Source organism: Varroa jacobsoni, unplaced genomic scaffold (assembly GCF_002532875.2).
Source record: "Varroa jacobsoni isolate VJ856 unplaced genomic scaffold, vjacob_1.0 scaffold_1343, whole genome shotgun sequence".
In the NCBI taxonomy this organism is placed as follows: Eukaryota; Metazoa; Arthropoda; class Arachnida; order Mesostigmata; family Varroidae; genus Varroa; species Varroa jacobsoni.
The window spans coordinates 29,163-53,086 of record NW_019214245.1 but is presented as its reverse complement, the minus strand read 5'-3'; the positions used below and the strand labels follow the sequence as shown (position 1 = coordinate 53,086).

Genomic DNA, 23,924 nt, shown 5'->3' with positions numbered 1-23,924 from the left:
TTGAACCATTGATTGAGATTTTGAGCTGCTGTCCTGAGCAACGTCCTATACGTGAGCGCAGAAAGGCCACAATATTACAACAGTTAGATAGATTTTCGAAACATTTCGAGCTGCACCAGCTATGCGCTTCATTGAATGCTATAATAAGTTCGGTCGATTGCTTTGTCTCAAAATTAAACGTTGTTTCTTGCCAGCCGATGTTTTGCGATGATATCGATCGTAATTGACTTATTATAGTGGTATACATTTAATGCGAAATGCGGTCATATTTTTTTAAATATTCTTTCCTTTAATACTTCAGTGTCACATTGCAGTAATATGCGTGATAGACGCAATACAAAAACGTTAACGAAATGCTAAAAATCAGACTTTTCACGATTCCGGGTCTGTGAACCAGTGACCGAAATGACCCACCTTCCTCCGAAAAGTATCGAACAGACCTTTTGGCCTGAAAAGATTTGCCGGTACAACATGTGCGTCTCCTCCATGCAACATTAGCGACACCCTCTAGTCTTTCTAGAGATGCAAGACGGAGGCAAGCTGCTACGTTGAAAAATTGGGCTAAAAAGGTAGCTGTTTGAAAAATTGGGCTATCCAAATCGAAGGAGACGAAACCCCGAGAGAATGGGAAAGAGGGAAACATATTGCTCCGTAACTCGACTAAATTCTGAGCACGCCACTTCGGGAAGTCCTTTGCGCCGTTTGCGCATCACGTTATGCCGATGATGGTAAATGTTCCATGTATTTGTCATGGTCATAAGTAAACATGTGATACGAGCTTTTGTTTATTGAACAACCGTGCGTGAGGCTAAACCTGGCTTCCGGGGTTATTGATGTTTACATGCACATAGAGAGAACTCAGCTGAATAGAGCTCTCTGTATAGACAAAATCAGCGATCTTCCTCATACATATAGCCTCCTTCGAAGAAAAGTAAGGAGATTCTGCAGAGGCGTCAAGACGTCCCCGTTTGTCGCGTCTCATACGGTTAAACTTCTCATTCATTTTTTCCTTTTCAACGACTGCGTTGCGGTCCTGAGACAGGAGCCTTTCTCCTGTCCTCACACTACTACGAGTGCTATCAAATGGGCCATGGTGGGGAACAGGAAATGTAGAAGCTGGTGTATGGATACCGCTGGAGCTAATATAGTATACTTCGCTAGCAGGATGTTCCATGAGTTTGGATTTCGGCACGCTTGCCACCTACCCGACTATTCTCTGAAAGCTAAGAGGGAGCCGCAGTTGGCCGGTCAGCCGGACTGAGCCGCGTTGATAATCATATGCAAAAAACATGCAGGATGTACGAGGCAAAGAGGGCGGCGGCAGTCACAACCGCCTCAGCTACTTGGTACTGTACAAGTTTTCGTGGTTACTCCGACGAACTACTGGCTAAAACCAGGCGCAAGATCAGGATCATGCCCACATGTATGGCTGTCGCTAGCACACGATCGAGAAAGTGTGGTCGTGGACATTGCGGTTGCGCCAATGGGCAGGCTCACATAGGCGGTGATGCAAAAGACTACAAAAAAGGTACCGCTTCGCGCTACTGTCGTATGGTGTCCCATTCCCCGGGGAGTATGGACACAAAGCGGATACTTGCAGGTATCACCAGATAAAACGGGGAAGACTGCAAGACGAATAGTTAGAATAGAAGACTAGGAGAGGATGTACATTTGTTGGGCGCAGACTCGTAAAGAAAGAACAGTGTGTCAGAGAACACAGAAACACAATTTAAGTGATATAGCTTTAAGGTTAGTTTTCGTGGTAACACCTTGCCGGTTGCGCCTAAAAGGGGAATTCGATAGGGTTACAGTGCTGGTGCATATTCGGTAGAAGCTAAAGACTGCGGGTATCAACATGGTAGACAGGGAAATTCCACAGCTATGCCGAATGGCGTATGATCAACGTTCGTTCACGCGTAGCATCGTACCTAAGGCCCCAGTAATCTGTTGATCAGAACTGTTTTTGTCCTTGGAGATATTGCCGTTCCCCAAAACTCGACGCTTTAAATAGCTGAGTCTACAGAAGGTTTTATGGAAAACGTTCGGAATAGGATGTTGAAAATGCTGAGGTCTTGGTATCATGCGGCCAGCTTGAACCTGTGAGTCATCCAAGAGAGCGAATGCGAGGACTTGGCATAAATGTATGTATTTTCGAGAGTCTCAAGACAGTAATAATCGCATCTTGTCGAAGAAGACCATGCGGGGGGGAGGGGGGAAAAAGTGCAGGGGTCATTATTAATCACTCTTATCGGTTTTTCTATATTCTCGGGTCTCGCATCTACCGTGACATAGTCCACTACCACTAGCGCTGCGTTCCACAGTCGCCTAATGAAAAAAATGACATAGAGCGTCGCGCAACGCTTGCGTCTGGATACAAAAGTCAACCACTTATTATGAAAGAATCAATCCGGAATCCAGTTGACGCAACCAAAAAGGGAGTTACTATTGTTAAGTTACGAACAGAGTGAACTTTCCGTCTCTCACCCGATCTAGACGATCTCGATTCCCCATTTAAGGCCACCCTAACTATATTGGAAACTAGCGAATGCTTTCGGATGGATTAAAGAGAAATACGAAGTATTCTCTCACTAAGAAAATAACAGAAATATTGTATTTTTCTAAATTCTCCTCAGTTGTATATGATCTCAGAACTGCCTTTTAATGTTTCGAATGCTGTTTCTTCCCTATCAGCTTCTTTTGTTTCAGACATCCCCTCGTTCAAAGTGCTCAGCGTGGCCTGCAAGAGAGTTTATAGCCACTTTATGTTCCTCAGAGACATCCTACTATCAACAGCCTCTAGTAGATACGAAGCTTCAGATATTGCCTGGACGCCACGCAATGCTTGGAGCCCGAAGTATCCCACGAAGCTGAAGTGGTGGTGGCGACGGTAGAAGCGGCGGCGGCGGCGGCGGTCGCTTCGGGGTTAATTTTTCATTTTTACCGTCGCATGCTACCTGAATTCTGAAACTATACTCAACGATGCAATTCTTAAGACGGCCCGCTGGCGTAGTGCGAGGTTTGGCCGAGATGATGGCAGTCCTGATTCAAAATTCGAGCCCTATTGGCCTCCTACGAACGACATGGCCAGGCACTTCAGTAGGGGGCGAACGCGAAATACTGCAGGGAGTAGAAAGGATCGCCGGAGCAGGACTTATTGGCTTTGAAAGCTTTTAAAATTAACTGGCGGGACGGGACATGAGCCCCAGCGTGGGCAGCTTGTTTGGCCGCTTTGTCGACGGGGCGGCGGCAAGCGGCTGACGTTGCGATCGCGTTTCAGAACGACAGACTGAGAGAAAGATTAATTCGTGCACATACCTAGACACAGGAGCACGACCTACTAATACTACGAAGCTTTTATCGAATAATGGCCACATAATCATCAGCAGCAGTAGCCGACGTCGTCGTCTTGTTCGCTGCACCGTGCCTCGATTAGCTTGACCAAAGGCGGACGGACGGCATCCCGGCTAAGGGAGCCCGACAACTAGACGCAGGGACCGAACGACAAGGATTGCAAAGCGACTACGAGAAGATGATGCTGATCCTGCTAATGATAGCGATGAGCTACATAATTTATAGGGCCGCGATCGTTGGAGACGAGGAGAATGGCCGCGATCCAGTGGTGACAACATCGTTAGTGCCGGGTCAAAGCGATCGGTCTCAATCGGTTAGTGCCGCTGCACAACTCTACCGACTCATAATGCAAAACGTTGAATAAGCTATAGAGGCCAGGCTAGTGGAGAATATGGAGAGAATATTAGACGCATTTTCAAAAGTTTATCTTTTCGGTGGCTGAAAGTATGTGCTCGCAAATAAACCCAAGATCAAAGTAATAATAAAATATATAACGAAATAAACCGAAGTAATTATAAATGAAAAAGATTCAAGGCTAAGGTAGTTCAACTAGCGCTCCATGCAATTAGATGTTCTGCTAACTCAAAATTCTCATTTTACTCGATTATACGCGAACGACTTTTATTTACCGAGTGCTGCTATTTACTGTTGGTATAATATAACGGTATAATTAAGTGGCTCCGTTAGAGACAGCGCCAGTGGGACAGGTCCGATCCCTTAGAAAGCCGGCCCTTGCCCTTCGCTGTCACCCGCTAACCGTAAGCACTTACCACCACAACCGCATCACGAATTAGTCCTCGACAAAACCAGACGACTGGCATGATCCTACGACCAAACTAACTATGCATGAAAGGGATTCCTTGTTCATCCTGCTGTCATGCGGAAGACAACAGCAGCAGCAGCAGCAGCCACCTCGTTCGCGCCGCCCGAGAACCAGCGCTCAGAATAGCTGAAGAAAAATTAATACAGGAGAACGAGCTGCGGCTACGGCTGCTGCTGTTACGCCGCCGACGAGCGACACGACATCTGGACTGTCCCGGCATGCCACACCGACCGACCTGCGCCGAGACGTAAGCCAGTTTCAGTGCACTGCATAGGGAAAAAGGGTAGAGAGAACTTTATAGTGCGAAAACTCCCGCGATAACAGGAGAAACAGGCTTCTGGACGCATGCAAACAAAATCCAAATAACTACAGCTGCAACCGATGCGATCGCAAACGTGTCCCACATAATGAAAACCAAATGGTAGAGTATTTAATTTTAATTTTTTCTTTAGTCAGCCCTATTTATTGTTCTTCATTTTCCTCGCCATTTCTTTCTAGTTCACTCACGAGGCATATGCCCGCTTCCTTTTGACAGGAAGTTACTGGAAACGGACCCTCATTCGAGTTCTTGGCAGCGCTGGGCAGTTTCCAAAGCCATATGCCTAGACGAATTAGCGTAGAGTTACTAAAACTTCCTTTCTCCTACGATAGTAATAGTTTTCGATTTCTATGCATCGCATATGCACGATACTCACAGATCAGGCACATGCCCGTACCTATGACGACGTTTGGTAGCCTTCTATGTTACAGCAGGCATGGAATGTATACTGTGCATGGAATATACGCACACAGACAGTCACCATTTGCTAGGCATGTATGTCTAGGCGTGTTTAAGCGTGTCTAACCGATTACCGTCTAGCCATGTGGCTGAGTGAAACTCAAAGGGGTATAAAATGTACGGCAGTAGAAATTTGCACGTATCTGTCCCTGAGGACGTCCATATGTGTTGGTATGTTAGTGCGTATATCCCTCTGTCTGCGTACTGCGAGTACATTAGAGAACGCATTAGTTATTAGCGCTGACCGGCCAGGTGGCACCCGATACGGTCAAGCGCGATGGTCGGGGCTAGCTAGACACGAGTCGGCGTACTGGGTGCCGTCAATGTATACCCGATCTAGCCGCGATGGGCAGGAGTCGAGAGGCGAGGCGCACCACATCCTAGCATATAGCCAACAGGGCTAAAGTCACGTAAGACGGCGGGCACAAAATCTTGTCGGCCTTACAGACTCGCGGCGCACGACCACAAAATAAAGAGGAACACATGCCTGTTGGGTTCCTAAGGTGGCGCTCTTCAGGGCCTATTTTTAAAAAGAATTTGGGGGATACCTACAAACCAACGGTAGCTATATATTGAAGAAGCGCAGGCTTTCAAAAAGAAAACGGTTGGACAATGATCTCTAGTAGGTGATGTTTACACATTAAACAGTAGCCTGGCAGCAAAGCGCAGGTGGCAGCCATAATCGAGGCATGGCCAGATAGGTGCGCCACCTGAAAAAAGACATATTTCCGAGGTAATAGAGGGGTTTCGTAGCAGGAAGACGACTAATTTTGTTGACGAGTAAAAGAGATGAACAAAGAGGAGCGCGTGCTAATTGATTAATGGTAGCCTTTATTCACTATACATTTACACTGCATGAAGGACTAAATATAATAGTAGATAAATATATCCGATAAAGTAGATACAGGGAAACATCCGGAATACATGGGGGTCACTTTGTGTGTCTACTTTCTGCTCTCCACCTTAAAGGGTACCTCAGGAAGTTACAGGTTTCGATCGGATTACTTTTCACAGAGCCTTGAATATCCTATTGTAGAAAGTTTATAAGATGTACGTCAAGCCAAGCTAGGTATTCGATAGCGCATATTTGTGATATGGTTTTATGGAGACCGAAGAGTTTAATGCGAGTATCCAGCATACGCCTATGTCAACGAAACACGAAAACATTAAGTACTACCTAGTAGATGGTATTGTTCGAAATGAGTAACACTGGCAGTAAACTTCTATTGTCTTAATAACTATTGAAACCAATTCACTCCGATACGAGCTATTGTATTGTGTATATTACATTAGCATTTTGTTGAGTTTGTTGACTTTGGCTTCCAGCTTGGGCTGGTAAGCAAACAGATTATCAGACGCTCACGGCTTCTGTCTTGGAAGTTTGTTACCGCATTTCATTATTGTGGTTCCCTACACACATTAGAATAACTTAACATAAAACAGGTGTATATATATAGCTCATGAAATCTCGGTATGAAAGCTCTAGTAATCTAGCTTTCTGCAGAGTACACGTTCACTGGGCCGTATTTAAACTACTATTAAAAAAAAAAAAAAAAAAAAAAAAAAAGGAAAAAATATTTACGGTGTTTCGAGATACGTTTGCTTTATTGCAATTATGTACAATTGCACCGATAAAGAGATCGCTTAAGATTGGTGTGTAGGGAACCCGAGAGTAAGTACAATTTTTCACTAGCGGAATAGGGGAATAAATCCCTGGAATCAATACACGTAGTAAAGATAATTTGCGCTCAAATCTTATGGGTTTAAATGCTATTGAAATAGCTATCTTTTAGCACGCCGTCGCCTATTGATGGTTGTCGATAGTTTGGGCAACGACCGGGAGCTTTATTGTGTACCATTTCAATGCCGGCAAGTGACGCTCGTGCGATATGGGACATTATTTATCACCTCGATACAGCAAGATCGGAGAAGTCTGTCAAACGGTCAGCTCTCCTAAACAACAGGTTTAGGATGTAGGTCTCGTCCAGAGCACCCAAGCTTTCTTGCGACATCATCCCCGAACCCATCCAGCCTCCTTTAACGTCGTATTGAGTTTCGGATGGATTACGCCAGCGCATTAGACTAAACACATGCATGCGACTAGAGGCATGATCTATGTATTGCAGTCAGCGATCAGAGACATCAGGTCCTTGCGAAACGGTCCTATCCGAACGACAGGACAGTCCATTATTTTCGTGCTCAAACTCAACGCTGTGTCCGTGCCATAGCGCTAAGCATGTTCGATATCAGCCCAACTTAGCTGCCTAGATCATACATAACTGTTATAGCAATTTCGAACTATGGTTATTCTCAACAACGATATATAAGATTTATACTTATTGCACAATGCAAGGCGCACTGGAATTTCTTTATAAATTTATCGGCAGATTTCGGACACGTTCGTGATATTTACTATGAGCCCCTTTTATGATTGTACATTCTGTTCGCGTGCTGATATTGTGTCCATGTTCAACATAATTTAGCGATGCTAGACAAACTACACGCCTAGCAACAGGTGTACTAGCTTCGCTATATGTTGAAATAGTGGCGACATCAGTAACCGTTGTTGTTATATAACGGTATAAGTTGAGCGTAATATAACACAATATCGGGGCATAGTTCCGTGGGCAGAAGCATTCCAATGTTCTCTTCCAAGTAACCGCCTGCGTTCCGGTTTTTCGATCAAGTCGCCTTGGCGCGCGTTGTTTCGCGCGGCTGCAGATGCATTGGGGGACAGGACATGGTGTACCTGAAGCTGAACAGGCATACATACAGAGTGGCAATCCTCAGTAGCAGGCTCTTCGGTTCTAGCGGGAAAGGGTGGGGGTGCCGTCAAATAGTTCGTGCGAGGGGCGTGCTTATTCGAATGACTAACTGAACGCCTTTCGAGGCGCAATAGAAAGAGAAAGATATTTGGGGTGAGAAACAGGTCGGGGAATGAACACGGCTAGGAGAGCGACCTGACTATGTCAGTCCTGCCAAGCTGGCGTTGTCTAAATTACAAACCGCATTGCAGCTGCACACAAAATAGAAGCGTAAACGTAATCATCTTGGCAGCTGTACATAGAGGTGGATGCAAATCTGCTACTTCGAGGTCCATTCCATATGCATTCGAGAATTGATACGTGACTATCACATGTATGCGCCACTATGTTCAGCCTTCGGTGGCTTAGTTACAGTATATAGTATACAGGCACTTAAAGAAGCCGAGAGCACAATTGTTACCAAAAGTATATGTAGGTAGGGACAAACAAATATTCCAGACGTATGCAGGCAGACGCATTCACTTCGTATTCCATTTTCGATGAAGTCAGTAAAGTGCGGCTTTTGCTTACGACAAGTATATTAGTATGTGCGCATAGGAAAGTCTTCAAACGGCTTTTACTCTCGGCTTCGCGAAGAATGAGAAAACCCAGCAAACTAGGTATGCCCAATTGCCTGCTACCGTCCAACCACCTTAGCCTATCCCTGGAGACCAAGACTGCTTTGTCACTGGATGCATAGAGTTTAGCTAAATAGGTCAACAGTGTCTATATACGAACCGGTCTCATCTGTTTCCGATCCGTGATAGGCGCGTAATACTCGAAATCCGCATTCAACTAATTTGGGTATCACCAGTTATCGAATCTCCTTGTATAGCATACATATCCCTGTTAGGTGGGAGCTTTGGAGGTAGATTCGTATTTAATGTATATAAAAACTATCTTAAAAATAGAAACTCGCAGAGCTTCCGGACAAGGGAGAGACTCCTGTTCGTAACGTGTCAGACCATTGACCACATCTGTTTTCTCTGATGCGTTGCGATCCTATAGTAATGCCAGGAACAAGATCGGCGTTTGCTGGCATGATTCTAATAATAATAATAGCGAAACTAGCGAAATGCGGCGATTTATTAGGTGGGGTCTATGATGGCGTCCGCCTGTACAACTTAGCAAGGCGTATACACGATGCACAGGTTTAGTAGAGATTTCTAACCATCACAAAGCAACTATGCGATCACTTCTCCTCTCAACCCGTGACAGAACAACATTTCTGTTGGGTAACGAATAGATGGATGTTGAACAGCCCGGCAACGAACTTGGACAGAGGAAGAGGAGACCAGGGTTAGGGAGGCAGCGTCGGACGTTGGGGACGCCTATGCTTGACCTAGACAGGCAAACTTCTACTGCGTTAGCGGAAATTCACCCCGCAACCGGCATTAAGTGAGAGGCAGCATAAATTATTCAGTGCCGTGACGCAAACTTCACACAACGACCAGCTCTGCCTCTGCAGCAACTCGTGCCGGTTCTACAGCCGTCGCTGACTGTTGGGAGACTTTGAACGATGAAGGAGGTCCGGAGGTAAGGGAGGCCCGGTACTCCACGTATGTAGCTAGATATGCGCCCTCCCTTCATCCTTAACCAAGCCTTGCTTCCCGAATGAACACCGTCGATGGAGACTGGTTGAATTTTGGGAATCAATATAGAATGCCCTCTTCTAAGTGCCACAGAGCAGCTGCTGTTGGCTTTATGGGAAATGAAGATCATAAAAGTGTAAGGATCCGTCACATGGGGGTCTTCCGGGGACATCGATACGATGGGAAATACCGCCAGGCAGGGGACATTCAGAAGAGGCTTGCTGGCAGGACCGTGATTGAGGAAGGCATCATGAAACCTGAGGTGTGATGTGCTGAGGTAGATGAGAAGAAGTATTCAAGCGAAAGGAAACGATCTGTTAAGCTTTGTCACTAAGCTAGAATGTTCATTGTGATGTGGAAAAATATCAAACCTCTTCCCTATGTAATATGGCTGATTTTTGATATATGTAAAATAATCTATGGATACATACTTGACAAGCACATAGGAAGTAGTTTGGTGTTGCGAAGATGGTGGTGAATCCTCTTTTTTTGAAAGCTTTAAAGCCTTGAAAAAAAACGAGGTTTTTTAATAGTCAAACTATTGTCGTCGAACAGAATCAGCAACTTCAAGCAGCTGACTGAACCCCTACCAATACATACATACATTTCTATTGAGCTTTTTATTTGTTTTGACTCTTGCATACAATCGAGTATTCTATCGTACAATATCATTTACGGCTGGCAATTTTTGCAATTGCAGGTACTGTAACAATGCAAACCCAGGGAATTCAGCCGGGGAATCTAGTTACGAAGCGAACTCAAAAAAGCTTACGTCAATTTAATGATACCGTTATGCTCGTTCGGATGAAGAAGTATTAAACAGACGCCCTATAGAAATTATGAATTTATAACAATAAAATAACATAAAATGAATAACAAAGAACCAGGATGGTAAACAAAAAGTTATTTTGTTCTTTTTACAATGTACCGTAGATCATTAAGGGACTGCCATCAGCCACTTCTTCCGCCAACAGATCTTCAATTGCTTCTGCGATACGCTTGTTGCGCGAAAACAGCTCGGTTCAGCTATTCATGGTTCACAGGACTATTTTGCTGGCAGGGCAAAACAGGCACTTCAAGCGGGTCGATGATGAACACAGAATTGAAGCTGTACTCCACCAAAGAACAGAATCAGAAACACTGTAGAATACGCCGTGTCGTTTTGAGATGTGTATGACTTAAACCATACTGGTGATACCATATCGTTTGATCAAATTCAAATGATTTTGTCATATAGCACATATTGCTTTTTCTCTTCAAGAGCACACACTTATTCATAGAAACAAATGTTAATTTGAGAATGGCGACGGTCGCCGATCATTAACATTTAGACAGTCCAGCCGAGTGCATCGACGTGACATCTCGTTTATCTCTTATCACTCCCGCCATACGAAGTAGTATAGGCCAGCTGACGTTTATGTATATCTAGGCGCATTTAAGGAAAGTAAGCAGGATTACGGGATGCTCTTCGATTTGTCTCCAGCATGCCAAGCCTAGATATTATTCCAGTTTATCTTTAATCGCTATCAGTATCGTCCGAAGCATCATATATTAGGTCAAGGATGTAACAACAAGCTAGAGAAGATAATGGAGTAGGTAGACACTTATAGTCAAATGAGTGGACGGATGAAGGAAGAATCGTCTTGGATTGATCGAAGCGTAGGTGGCGCTTTGTGTGTGTAAAACTTTGCGAGGTAATGGTTCGCTATTGGGAGCCTAATGCGCGGGATGATATTTCAAACTCGAAAGGCCATTTCGCTAACGAAAAGACCCATAAATTAAAACACTCGACAGGCCATTGTTTTCATTTAGCATACGATCAGAGTAGCATATACTCGAACAAGGGCCTCTTTTCTGATGTTCCCGATACTAAATACGGTTGTTACGATGCCTCACTTTAAATAAAATGGAATTAACGATCATGAAAACAACAGATAGCAATTTTATTTCCTAATGTAAAGTACCATTGATAGTAGCCAGCATCAGAACTCAAAACGATAACGGAATGTCAATTATTATAGGTCCTGCGACATGTCATACTCTCGCCTCGGAGACATATTCGTTACCAGAAAAAATATAATCTCGCCTGGATGAGAGCGCGACTCAGTTATTTGTTTCAATATATTTCGTTGTCGTTGGTGGTTCCATGTTGAGGTGTCACTATTCATTTCTATCTATTATGGTAATGGATATTTTGAAGTATCATTAGTGTAGCATCGTCCTGCTAAATAACCGAATTCGCTTTCCGTGGTTCAGGACTATTTTTGGCACGCCGTATTCGTTTTGTCAAACAATTCAATTTTAGGTTCTGCATTTCACAAAGGCACTCTATTGCAATCGATTATTTAGGAATACTGATGCGACAAAATGTCCTGATATCCCCACGCCTCGTCCCAGCTCACAGCTTTGATCTCTTTCATGCATCTTGCTCATAGCGTTAACATCACTGATACCGCCATTCCATAAGTGGGGTAGGTCCTGTTACGGCGCTGCAGTAAACTCTGCATATCTCAACCCAACTAAAGGCCTTTATGATAATAATTGTGAGTCATTTTGTTGGTCATTATAGCTGCTCGAATCTTTATGTCCTGGCATAACGCGCTGTTGATGACGATATCCACTTTGCAGTGATACGTTCACGACCTGTGTCCTCCACATTCCCGATTGTTCTCACTGTTTAGAGTATAGTTATGTTGTTTCTCCGCTACCTTAAAAGATTTCGCGTCTTTTTTGAGTATTGTCTTCGCCTTCGAACCGTATTGCAGTTTGGAGCATATTTTGGGGTCGACAGCTTCTTGACGACACCACAGGACTCTTGAGTCGACATTTTGCCGTTTGTCAGTATCCATAGGCGTTTGCCGAATTCGCTTATCTGGCAGTACCTCTGCTGTTAAAGGACACGGAGGTTTTGGTATTGCCTAACTCTCGCTTGGTTCTGGGTACGCTTCGTTGTTGCGCTGTTCCGATCTGTTAGACTGACATTTTGAACTATTTAATGTCTTCCTCTAGTGTACCAACCTGCGTCTGTTCATCAAAAAGAGCGGGCATTTCGCCTTCTCCAGAGCTCTGCCCTGTTTATAGTGGTGTTTCCATGTGCAGCCTTGAAAATCGTCCAATATAGTTGGCCCTTATATTGATTTGTGGTACTCTTTATGTACTATGCAGCTGGCCTGATGGTAAACGTTAAAATACTGAATTGCCGTTTTTTCCAAGATGGCCTGCGTTTTGCTCAAGGTTTGGACACGATTGCACACTAGCCCATCACTACTACACTAGAAATTTACAGTATATACTAAGACTTTCTCAGGCGTTCCAATTTGCTGCCACAACAAATTGCCAGCGGATGCTGGTGATGATTATTGTAGGCGTATACGTTGGCGAGTGTACGTAAAAGAAGAGAGAACATTGGAGAACGTACAAGATGTATCAATACAACAATAGGCCAACTTCTCAAAGCCGTTATTTTGTAGGTTTATCGATAGTCTTGTAAGTCAAACTTCCGTAGAGACAAGCCATCTTCTCTTTCTATGGATATCAAGAACGCGCGTACGGTATTTAGAATCAGTGTGCTAATAACACATAATAAAGACATGAATGTAGGCTGTCATTAATATGAAACGAGCCGACTGGTATACGCCTACCACCTGTCCTCCGCGGTGGATCTCTTGCCGAATTGTTTGCCCGATGAAGCCGACATTTCTGTTTTCGTTCGATCTACTGACGACATACACGAGTACGTGCGTATATGCAAATTCGTCCGCTTAATTTTTGTCAACAAACTATAACGGATCGATTCGAAGTCACGAATTTAGACTGTCCTACTTTATATAGTAAATGATTAGCTAGCAAAAAAAACGAGCCTGCATATAAGAGTATAAGGAGCTATATAAAAAGCATAAACCGTAAACTCTTAACACCAAAGTACAATGCAACAGGAAGTCGATGGAGATGTACAGGACACCTAAAAATTGCCCCCTTTTTTTTTAAACGTAGCTGCAATTCATCCTAAACAGTATCTAATGAAAGGCCACTCTAAAAACTCCGATAACACGGCATTTATTTAGAGTAGTATACGAAATAGGTCTAACACTTAAATCCGAGTGCTGGCCAGCTAAGAGAATAAGATAATTCGTTTTCCGATATGACCTATGCCATGTTTCAGATCGATGCATACCTATGCTTAATGGATTTCTAGATAGGTACCCTAACATTTCTAGATAAGATACTAAGAGAATGTACTAGATAACTACGGAAATCTCGCTGATTCCTTGTCAAGTTGTCTACAACCGACTTTTTTTATGTTATTTTGTCGTGAACCACCAAAGTTAGGATATCTTAGCTTTCACAATTCTGCTAGCTAAAACAAGCCAGACAAGAGTTCTTTATATGCACGTAATGTCCATGTGTTTCCTTTTTCTGTACAAGTGGCCTTTGTCTATGTTACTTGTCTGGTGAACGGAAAACTATAGGTCATTTCCATTCTAATACATAGTTTTCAACAAAGAAACGAACTCCACACGGTGATATTTTTGGCACACAGGAATCAGCATTGTTTGTTTTTGATAGTTACAGCGTAATTTTGACTTAACATGGAGCCTAATTTAATTTATGTATCGAGCCTATTGCGAAACCGGTGAGCCTGCCTAGAAACGATATCTATCTCTGTTCGTCGTCTGCTCATTATCAGCCGAGATAATCTGCAGACTATGAACAACTAGTTCTGCTGTAAAGTCAGTATATTGGATCAGATGGTAGAATAGAACAAAACCGTTGGCCTTGTTTGTAATGAACAAAGTGTGCGTTTGTGAGCTTTTAGTGAACTATGGCTGTGGTAGCATCGTCGGCTAAATCCTAAGCTGCCGGTTTTTCTCCATAACCAGATATTGGCTCCATTATAGGGCCACGATTTCGGTATTTTCCTGTCTCGCGCCATGCATTTACGTTACCAAGAACAAGGTCGTCTCGGTAGAAGCTAACGTAAACACCGATTCTCCTAACAGGTATGCGTTGTGTATCAATAGATTGCTTTTCGTACCATAACGGTAACAATATGCATGGGTAAAAGTCGACTCCTTTTTTGTAGGTCTGGCAGATTGAATGAGCAAAATTCAATTAGTATAATAGGCTTATAATAAACATCAGGCTAGATTGACTTTCTCGTCTGTTTTTTCTTGATTGCTCAGACATGGTACAGGCAAAAACTTAATGAGGGAAACAACCGTTTAGCGAACCTTGTTGGAGTTCGAATGTGCCTCGTACTTCAAAACTTCAACAACTTGATGGCGAACAACAAGTAAGGTTATTACTAATGGACGAGATCATTTTGAAATTAGGTCGAACAATTATAGTGATGAGTATCCAAAAAACGACCAATGCGTCGATAATTAGATATAACCTTGGGAGCCATTAGTGTTGTATAACTTACTATGGATTCGATGCGGAGCTATTGTTAAATGTGAAGTTAAAAATTCCCCTTTCCAATAATTTTACTTTTCGTATAAAAGGAATCGACTTATCCTGTTCTAACAACTAATCAATGACGATATAGAAATCTTTGGCGAGAACTGGCTACCTAATAACCTTGTTTCATTTACCAATGAAACGGCCGGTTACGACGCTATTACTAGTAATTATAGTCGTAATGACATAAATAATATTGAGTACTTTTTTTACTATAATTATTATTTTAATGCCATGTACACATTTCTCTTGGGCCTTCCTTTTTTTTTTTTCGCTCTTATCAAATACGAGATAGCGGAAATGGGCTTCGCTTGGGAAAGCGCTGTGTTTAATATTTCCAATTGCATGCAAAGGACTTATCTACTCATCTAACGTACGGTTCTTGTCACCCATTCGTTCACGTAACGAGCCTGGCATGAGACGTTGTTCATTGATAGACATAGCTTCCTACATATTTATATAGAAGTAAACGATTGTACACCTGAATTGCCGCAACGCTAAATGGAAACAACTACGAATGGGACGTGCATACTGTGCACTTCGTACATACATGTACGTACATCGTTTGCAGCGAGGGTAAAAGACTCACTATACGAATCCAACTGGTGCAGTCTCAATGCAGTATGACACGATGCCCTATTCAAAGCAACGAAGAACCGTACCGAAGGCAGATGTCCTTAGGGAGCGTCATACGTTGCGCATGTGCGTCCATGCCGGATACACGCGTGACTACGGGCCGGATCGGAGGTATGGGCTCAACCTGCAGTGGCAGCGTCAGGGTATTTTTCCTCTGTTTATTTTAGTGGACAAACGGCACGAGTTTACTGTCTCCATTTGTGACTTTGCTCCGTCAACGGATCCGGTGGACACTATCGGGGGCTCAATATCATTCTCTTGGGGGTATAATTACGTAGGAACAGTGGGACAGGAAGTTAAGACCCTAGTTATACTGTAGCCCATAAAAGCGATTAGCTGTAACAAAGATTCAAAAATCATATCCAGTTATTGTCCGGCCTAGCATTTGGGTGCGCGTCGGGTTCCACAGGTTCAGCCCAGCACAGTGTGTCAGTCACTAGGGCACAATAGGGCAGTTTACTGGCTCCTCTACTGCTGAATTCAAAAAGTGCCGTCCGAACTAGTCAACGGAGGCAAATCGGCTCGTGGCTGATAGACTTGCGGTGTTTAGTTTTACAAGGAGACCACGTAGTGCACGGGTGTAGCGGTGTGAAGGCCGGGTTTTGCTTTATAGATACTTGTTTTATAAAGCGGTATAAGTGAACCTATTTGCGTAGAGCAGAAATATTTTTAGGTATTTATTTTATATTTTTATAATATATATACTATTTATTTAGAACACTGATGTATCTACCGGCAGGTATGACCTATTGAGGTTTGTTTCAACGCATACTGTGTTGAATAATCATAGACAATAAAATCCACACACACACACACACACACACAACTGGTATGGTAGCATTCAAATATATAACCGCATTTTGGCCAACTGGGCCATCCCTGGAGACGCAAAGTCACTCTGAATAGATCTTTTTCTTACCTGCAGAATATCATTTGTACAGGTACTTGTATTTCTTGTAAAGGCCATAGGTAAGTATATACAAAGGGCAAATTCACATTCTCATTAAAATTCAACTTATCATAAAATTAAAAAAAAAAAAATAGTTAGGCTTGTTTCTGAAACATATTCTTCTATTGTGTGTGTACATTTATAAATATGAATTATGTTTACATTAGCATTTGCTAATCTGTTTAGGCATGATTCAGAAATCTCTCACCTAAAAATCACCCCGGAAAATCTTCATCATATCTTCGTCATCATATTATCGTAACTAAATATGCCATGATACATGATTCGTATGCTGTGCCAGCTCCCGAGTTGAACACACATCGTCTTGCCTTCAGTTTCATAGTACTTAGATAGTACTTACATAGATGCTTAGTTTCAGCGACGTTAGAAAGATAGGTCTTTCAACCAACATGTTACAACGCACAGTCACATCTACCTACCTAGAATGACTCGCCTCCTACCCTGCTCAACCTGTCGCTCCTAAAACAACTGGGAACTGAGCCCTCTTTCACCCCAAGCAGCCATCTTCATAACTGTGTTAGGGATGACGCGTTGCCTCTTTTTAGGCGCGTGGGTCGTCGTTCATTCATTCGCTATTATGGTAGTTAACCGCTAATTGCGGCAGAAGCAGCAAAAATAGGCATACACAGTTTCCACTTCTACAAATGTCTGTAATTTTGACTACGGTTGAAGGTCCAGCCAAGAGACGCCCCCTGTCGCTCTTCTGTCTGTCTGTCTGTCGATCTGTCCGTAACTTCGGCCAGTTACCCTGGGAATGAGTACCATCTGCTGATCAACCATTGATAGGCAGAATCTAGCAGGAGTCATTTAATCAAGGGACAAAGACCAACAAAGGCCAGCGGTCAAATTGTCATCGACAGTAGACTACGCCACTAGATCAGCCGTTGCTTCTCAGAGGCAGTACGTATCACCTGAAAAATAGGTAGATAGGTCGTTTGCTCGCTCGCTCGCTCGCTCACTACTTCGGTGCTAAGGCTTCATCTGTGTGGTACCGCACAGTCCTATCCAAGCTAGCCTACATAGGCCAGTCTTCATTGACCCGCCACCAGTAAGTGGACCGATAGTGTTTTATGGCTCTCAACGGGGTCAAGTGCGCGGCGATGCGGCAAGCTGGCCGCAGCTGTAACAATAGCAGTAACGGCTGCACCGATGCTGATACCATGGAACTAAATATGACAGCGGTAATAACGACAGCTACTTCGGCAAACTGGTTTCACGTAAAAACTGTGGGGCATTGCAGTACTACTAGTTCGTGCTAGTTGTACAATAGTAATAATATAAGCGCATGGTTCGCTTGTAGTACCAATATATGCTTGTAGTGCCGTGGCTATAGCGGTGTTTAGCGACGCCCCAAAGTCATCATTGACTAGCGGGGATTTAACGGAAAATATAGCAATGGTAGTTGAGCAATGGCATTGCGAATACGAGCTTGGTTTACTAGCCTCGTTCGTGGTCCTAGCAGCAAAATCAGACACCATCACGCACCCTCGCGAACACTAGGGCTCTTTCTCTCAGGCCTCCAACTGCCAAGGGCATCTCGTTGGTTGGAGACGTCCTGCTTGTTGTAATGGCTCTGGCAACTCTGAATGAACTGAACATATCTCATTTTAATGTACTGCTATTGTTTTCACAGGGTCTGATTCTATCTAGAATATCAAACGTAGCCGACATCTTGCATCCATCGGCAGCGACAGAAATATTGGGTAAATGCATAGTAATATGACTAGTTTGTCGTGCACGGTGATATCAGCGGCGTACAGAGACCAGTGAGTGTGTCAACGTTTCGTTATTGCGCAATGGCGCATCGTTTTACACGTATCTCGAAGGTGGAAAGGACTTACCTCGCGGCTTTTACAACGTGCGACAGTTTTATTCCGTGTGCTGCACAAAAATTCTATGAAGGTTATAGAGGTAAAAAAAAAAAAGGTTGTGGTCAACTATGAGCGTGGGACTGATGGATCAAGGGAAGGAGCAGGGAGCCGTTTACTTGCGCTTCGTCGATTGCCTGCAAAGTTTCGAGGTACGTGAGGTGTGGTCTAAATTTGAGTTCAGCCGTAGACATACTTTGTTTTATGCTGAGAGGAGCCAGCTGCCTAAAGGAATGCTTAAGCACCTACCTAAAACTCAGAATGCTCATTTACGTATCTTTCAACCTTGTCGCTCGTTGAATATAACGGTACTGTCGAACTGTTGGGTATACGCTGTTTTTTAGTCAGCCTATGGCGTGGTCCACGCATTGAAGTCTTTGTCAAACGTAGTACGGTTATTATTTTAAGTGTAAGATCACGATCGCATCCGTGTAAGAAGGCATTAGCTGTGGGCGACTATGGTATTCAATAGCGTTATACTGATATTTCTCCATCAATGAACCTAAGAATATTTCCGCATTCGTACGAACACTTCGTTACAAGCAAGCACCACGTACAAAGACACGTATTACGACAATAGCCGCTAAGCTTCCACAGAGGTCTGCTACAAGACATGGTGTCTATGCATGCTTTGTCCAACTGAAAACTTAATCAAGAACTTGATTAACCCATGCACGACAATATCGTACAAATGTAACCTAAGTTTCCTAATGTAACTGGTTAGAATCTGTAAGTTTTTTTTTTTTGTTTCAAGTGACGGGCCGTGCACGATGAGCTTCTAGTAATCGCAAGAGCTGCACTATTATTACGTATTCGCTATCTTCGCATGTAACGAGATTCGGGAGCAGCCGCACGACCCAATCAGCTGCTTCCTCATATACAGTATATCCGTAAGGTCTTACGTTTAATATCTGTTCCAGTTCATTACAAAATTGTTTGGCCAGTTACTTCTGCCGTTGGTTTCGGTGGGCGAAAATTTTTCTGGCTCTTATCGGAGAAGCTAGCGCTTTTGCACCTGAAGCTCTCTCAGAAACAGCAATTCCTTCTATACACAGAAAGGAGGTTCAAGGCCATCGCTATAGCCGACGTAACGGCCTATAAGAACAGAGGTCCTTATTCGCCGCGAAGACACAGCTTTTATATGTAGTTGACAAGTCTCTGCGGGCTGTGTATACTATTGTCAATAAGCAAAAAATATAATTAAATGTTTCGCTTGATAGGTCATACGTTTGATGAAGTGGATGATAAGTTGACGATAACATGAGGCTACCATATTGATTGCAATGACAACTATTGTTGGTATTTTTGCCATTTTACGTTGGCACCAATCTACAGAGCACATTTCAGGTTTGGCCACTAACGTACAGCAAATAATTCATGGAATAAAGATACAGAACGTGCTGGCTTCAAACGACGATCAGAAGTAACGATTAGATCCTTCGATGGTCCAGTAATCAACCCCACCTATGGTCTGTTATCAACCGAGCCAACTGAGCTAAAAGAAACACGAAGTGACCATGAGCTGTTGTTCTTGCCACGGATATTCCTGTTCATTAAAATCGTTAGCAACTGCCTGTACGCTCTCTAAGCTTTACTGGCACGTTCTCCAGTAGCTCTTCTTGCGTTGGAAATTTAGCTAGGTAGTGCTTATACAAGGAAGCCCCAAACTCGTAATTTATCCGTTACGTATTTTCAGAAAGACGCCTTTTGGACCAAATTAAACGAACCAAACCAATGAACGATTTTGGACGCCCCACGCGGATCACACTCGACCCAGATTTCCTTTTCTTGTATTCAAACTGGTCCTGTCTTGCAAGTAATAACTAAAGGAATGCTTAACAATAACGTACGTTGATATCGTCTCGTAGTTTTGTCACGCAGTTCGTTCACACGGCTGTTATGCAAGACATCTTTCAGTGTAAATACCCACCTATAGCTTTATAGGTATCTCCCCCTGCTAGGGCAGAGAAGTCTGAGAGTCCATAATAGTTGGTTGTCTTCGGGGGGGGGGGGGGGGGGGGGGGGGGGGGGGGGGGGCGGGGGGGGGGTGGGGTGGGGTGGGGGGGGGGGGGTGGGGGGGGGGGGGGGGGGTACGACCTAGTTGCTAACATGCTTTGTGTATCGAGTTGCAACTTTATGGAACTCGTTAAGGCTTTCCGCGAATCCCTTTTTCCGGTAGGCATTTACGTTCCTTGTGGACGCCCAAGCGTCGGACAGCTGATCCGGGATAGCCGAACCCGCAACTATTGTTTGTGCTGTCGTGATCTGCGTGCTGGCATCGTGGGCAGGCACACGCATGCTGTGCGTTTCATTGGTCGGTAATTTAGACAGGCTTTGCATGGTCCTACCAGAGGATACTTGTAAGCGGCCCAGCCAGGTGGCGCAGCTAACGCCCACACACGAAGGTGCGAGAATAGGTAGTAGTCAATCGCAGGTAAAAGGGAGCACTTGATCTAAATACTCGAATGCGCAAACGATAGTTTCTCGGCCACTTCATCAATGCCAGTGTCGGTGTTACGTGTAATTATGGAGTACGTCACCAGAATAAAGAAATATGGGATTTCAGCTGTTGTTACCAAGCGTCAATAGTGGTCACTAAAATCTTGCGGTGTTTGATTAGCCTAGTGAACATGAAAGATCAGATGATTTACAATCCCGATCCCACTATATAAGAACATAGAGCGTGTTGTTTAGGTTACTTAATAGCCGTAGCGCGACTTTGTTGGTAGGTTTTTGCCCGTTCAGGTGATCATTTCCTACCTTAGGACGAACATGTTGGAAATCGACGTATGGGTAGGTTGTTCATGAATAGCTTCTGCTTTTTCCTGTCGTGAAGCTATCAACTATAGCTTCACTCGTTTGGTCTGTCCTCGAGATGCAATGAGCAGTGTATCAATGTTATCCGTGTCTCGTAAGCCACACACAACACGATGCGTTGAGCGTAGTTGCCGCGCTTGCTCTTGTGATCTCAACGGCCAATTCAGTTTTAGCTTAGTGCACTGTACACTTTCCTAAATCCAGAGACGTAGCTGGAGAGCGTAGAGTGTCGTTCGGGGTTCCGATAAGTAAACTTTGATTTTTACATATATAGCCAGATGTGCACTAGTATACGATCTTCGGCGCTAAAATAATCATATACATTTTTGTTCTTATAGCCTTGGGCACGTTTTCAATTAATCACCTATGGAACAATATCGATTTGGCCTAGCGTACAGATGGAATACACAATTCGAGTAGCAATTTCAGCAGTTGTCACAATATAAATCGCCGCAAGATCCGTCTGGCGTAGAATCGGACGCGAAAAACCAACTCACTGCACCAGTGTTCGAGTTGTTTCTTTTTTCCATGAACTTAAATTTTTTTTTTCGCTACGTTGTTATTGTTGTTACAGGTAGGATTGCCTCCTGATTTATCGATAGGCTTCTGCGTCGCTCATACACCATAACATAGCCTAACGCACACTAGATAGGCCGAAACAAATTATGCCAACTCATAGCTGCGCCTAAATCGTACACGTCGCTGTTACTTGTAAACGGTTGTTGTACTCATCGAAGACGGACGCAAGTTTGCGTCGGCGTGAGCTTCGCTCAGAATACTGCTACAGTCGACAATATTACATACACTGTGGCTTGCATGAAACGCTTCGATTCAACGTATGATGTTACCAATCGTAGGCTTTTACGGCACGGGCCGTTGCCTGGCCACGTATAGTCTAGTAAGCACTAATTGTCTATACCTGCGCCCTCGAACAGACCCGTCTAGGACGAATTCACTCTGTTCCGCTATATATTTACTGGGCGCCTTATTCACTAGCGTCAAGTCACTATAGGCTCCCGTAATGACACGTGTCCTCGGCGTTTCGGTTTAAGCCAGACAGACGTACAGATGTGTTTCACTAGTTGAACATACGACACTAGTACACGTACGTACGTCCGCTCTAGCTGGGTCGAAGAGTCTGAACTCGGGTCGAGCACGTTGCAGAAATGTGTCTACGCTTTCCCGATGGTGTGGCCTGTTAGGCGAGGGCAACCGAGGAGGAGGGAAACAATGGCGCGATTGTGGTGGACGCGCAGAGAGGGACGCTCCTCATTCTGCTGGGGAACAGGAGCTCACCGATTTTGACTGGGAGAGCGGATTTGAGGCTTTTGTCGGGACGCCGCAGCAACAGCAGGATGGTAGAAAAGTGGCAGCTGTATGGCAATTCTACGTTCCGTCACAGAATAGCATAGCAAAGGAAATCGAAATAACTGAACGTCTGTTCTCGTAGGCACATCCAGCATTTTGTATCCTGACATTGTGCAAGTCGTGATTACAGGTAGGGATGATGATCACGACGATAATGCTCATGACAACGATAATGAGCACTGAAATCGACTGTAAAGTATGAAGTGCTTGAAGTTAGGAAACGACTGATGTACTCTATGATATTACTACTACGAAACACATGCTGGAAAATAAATCCGCAAAAATAGTATTGTTGTACAGTAATACTTTATACAGCACAGAGCTTCCATAAATATTAAGGCAAGTCGCGCGTTGGCAGCAGGTATAGAAGAGCCATGCATCTGTCCGATTGCTTTCTAGCTGACCGTTTCAAAGGCACATAGGCATATTCCGATACTTCGCAATCACACGACTATGCTGAGTACGCCGAATGAGCCTATACGAAGCGCAGCTACCGCAAGACACACGAAAAAAAGATACGTTGGAAAGGGGATTTGAAAGAGAGGCCGAACGAAATATGCGGGGCTGGTGTCTCCCCAGTATTCTGCTCAATTCCCTACACGGCTATCCAACGAAAAGCTATCTCTGAGAGCTCTGTTTGCATTCTCCCTTGGGTCACTCCTCCCAGAGGAAAAATGCCTCTGGTCCGGCGGACGTATCCACCATACTGTGCTGGATCCCCCCGAGAAAACCCAATACGTCGGCTAGCACCAAGTCAGTGGCTAGGCACCTTAGTTAGCTAACGGCGTTATGATATACTGTACGCAGAGTTTTCTTCTTGACGTCCTTGTCCTTGTGTCCCTCGCGGCAAACGCCTTCACCTTTGCCCCTATCCAGCCTTCTTTCTTGGTTTTCTTTCCCTCATTTTGACGGCGTTGTTTTTGTCTCAGCAGCTGGTGAAAGTGCCTCGATTATAGAATCGCCTATAGGAGTAGGAGGGGCCAACGGTGGACGACGTGGGCGGGTATGACAGGGCTATATTGAGGCCTGGTACACAATATGGATATGAAGGAGGGAAAAGTAGCCATCCTCACAGAAGGTAGAGGTAAGGGCACGTTCACGAGAGACGAAACGGGCAGGAAGAGGACGACCGCTACATGGTAGCGTGCGGACGGCTTTCAAGCAGCAACTATTGCTGCTGGCGTTGCTAATGCTACGACAAAAGCAGTTTTTGCTGCTGTTGAATGCGCTATGATTGCGTGTAGAAGCAGCCGGCGCGGTCAGTACCTTCTCGGATTCAACGGCCGTTGTTAGCGGTTCCGCTTACCAGCTAGGAAAGATGGGATACGATGGGGTAAAAGGGTAGCTGGGTAAAGGTAAACGGGAAAACGACCAACCAGAAGGCTTATGCAGGAGAATGTTTATATGCATAAGGACATATATATATATATATATATACAATAAGTAAAGCATTTACA

The 23,924-nt window shown here is 44.1% G+C and overlaps 1 long non-coding RNA gene across 2 annotated transcripts; it reads left to right on the top strand.

Moving 5' to 3' along the window:
• Nucleotides 1–14,066: 14,066 nt before the first annotated feature.
• Nucleotides 14,067–19,885, top strand: LOC147752294 (uncharacterized). 2 transcript variants are annotated; one of them, XR_015314426.1, is made up of 3 exons: nt 14,067–14,348; nt 18,048–18,434; nt 19,037–19,885. It is a non-coding gene; the product is annotated as an uncharacterized LOC147752294 (long non-coding RNA). The 2 variants fall into 2 exon arrangements; XR_015314427.1 differs by lacking the exon at nt 14,067–14,348 and adding an exon at nt 14,454–14,641.
• Nucleotides 19,886–23,924: the final 4,039 nt, after the last annotated feature.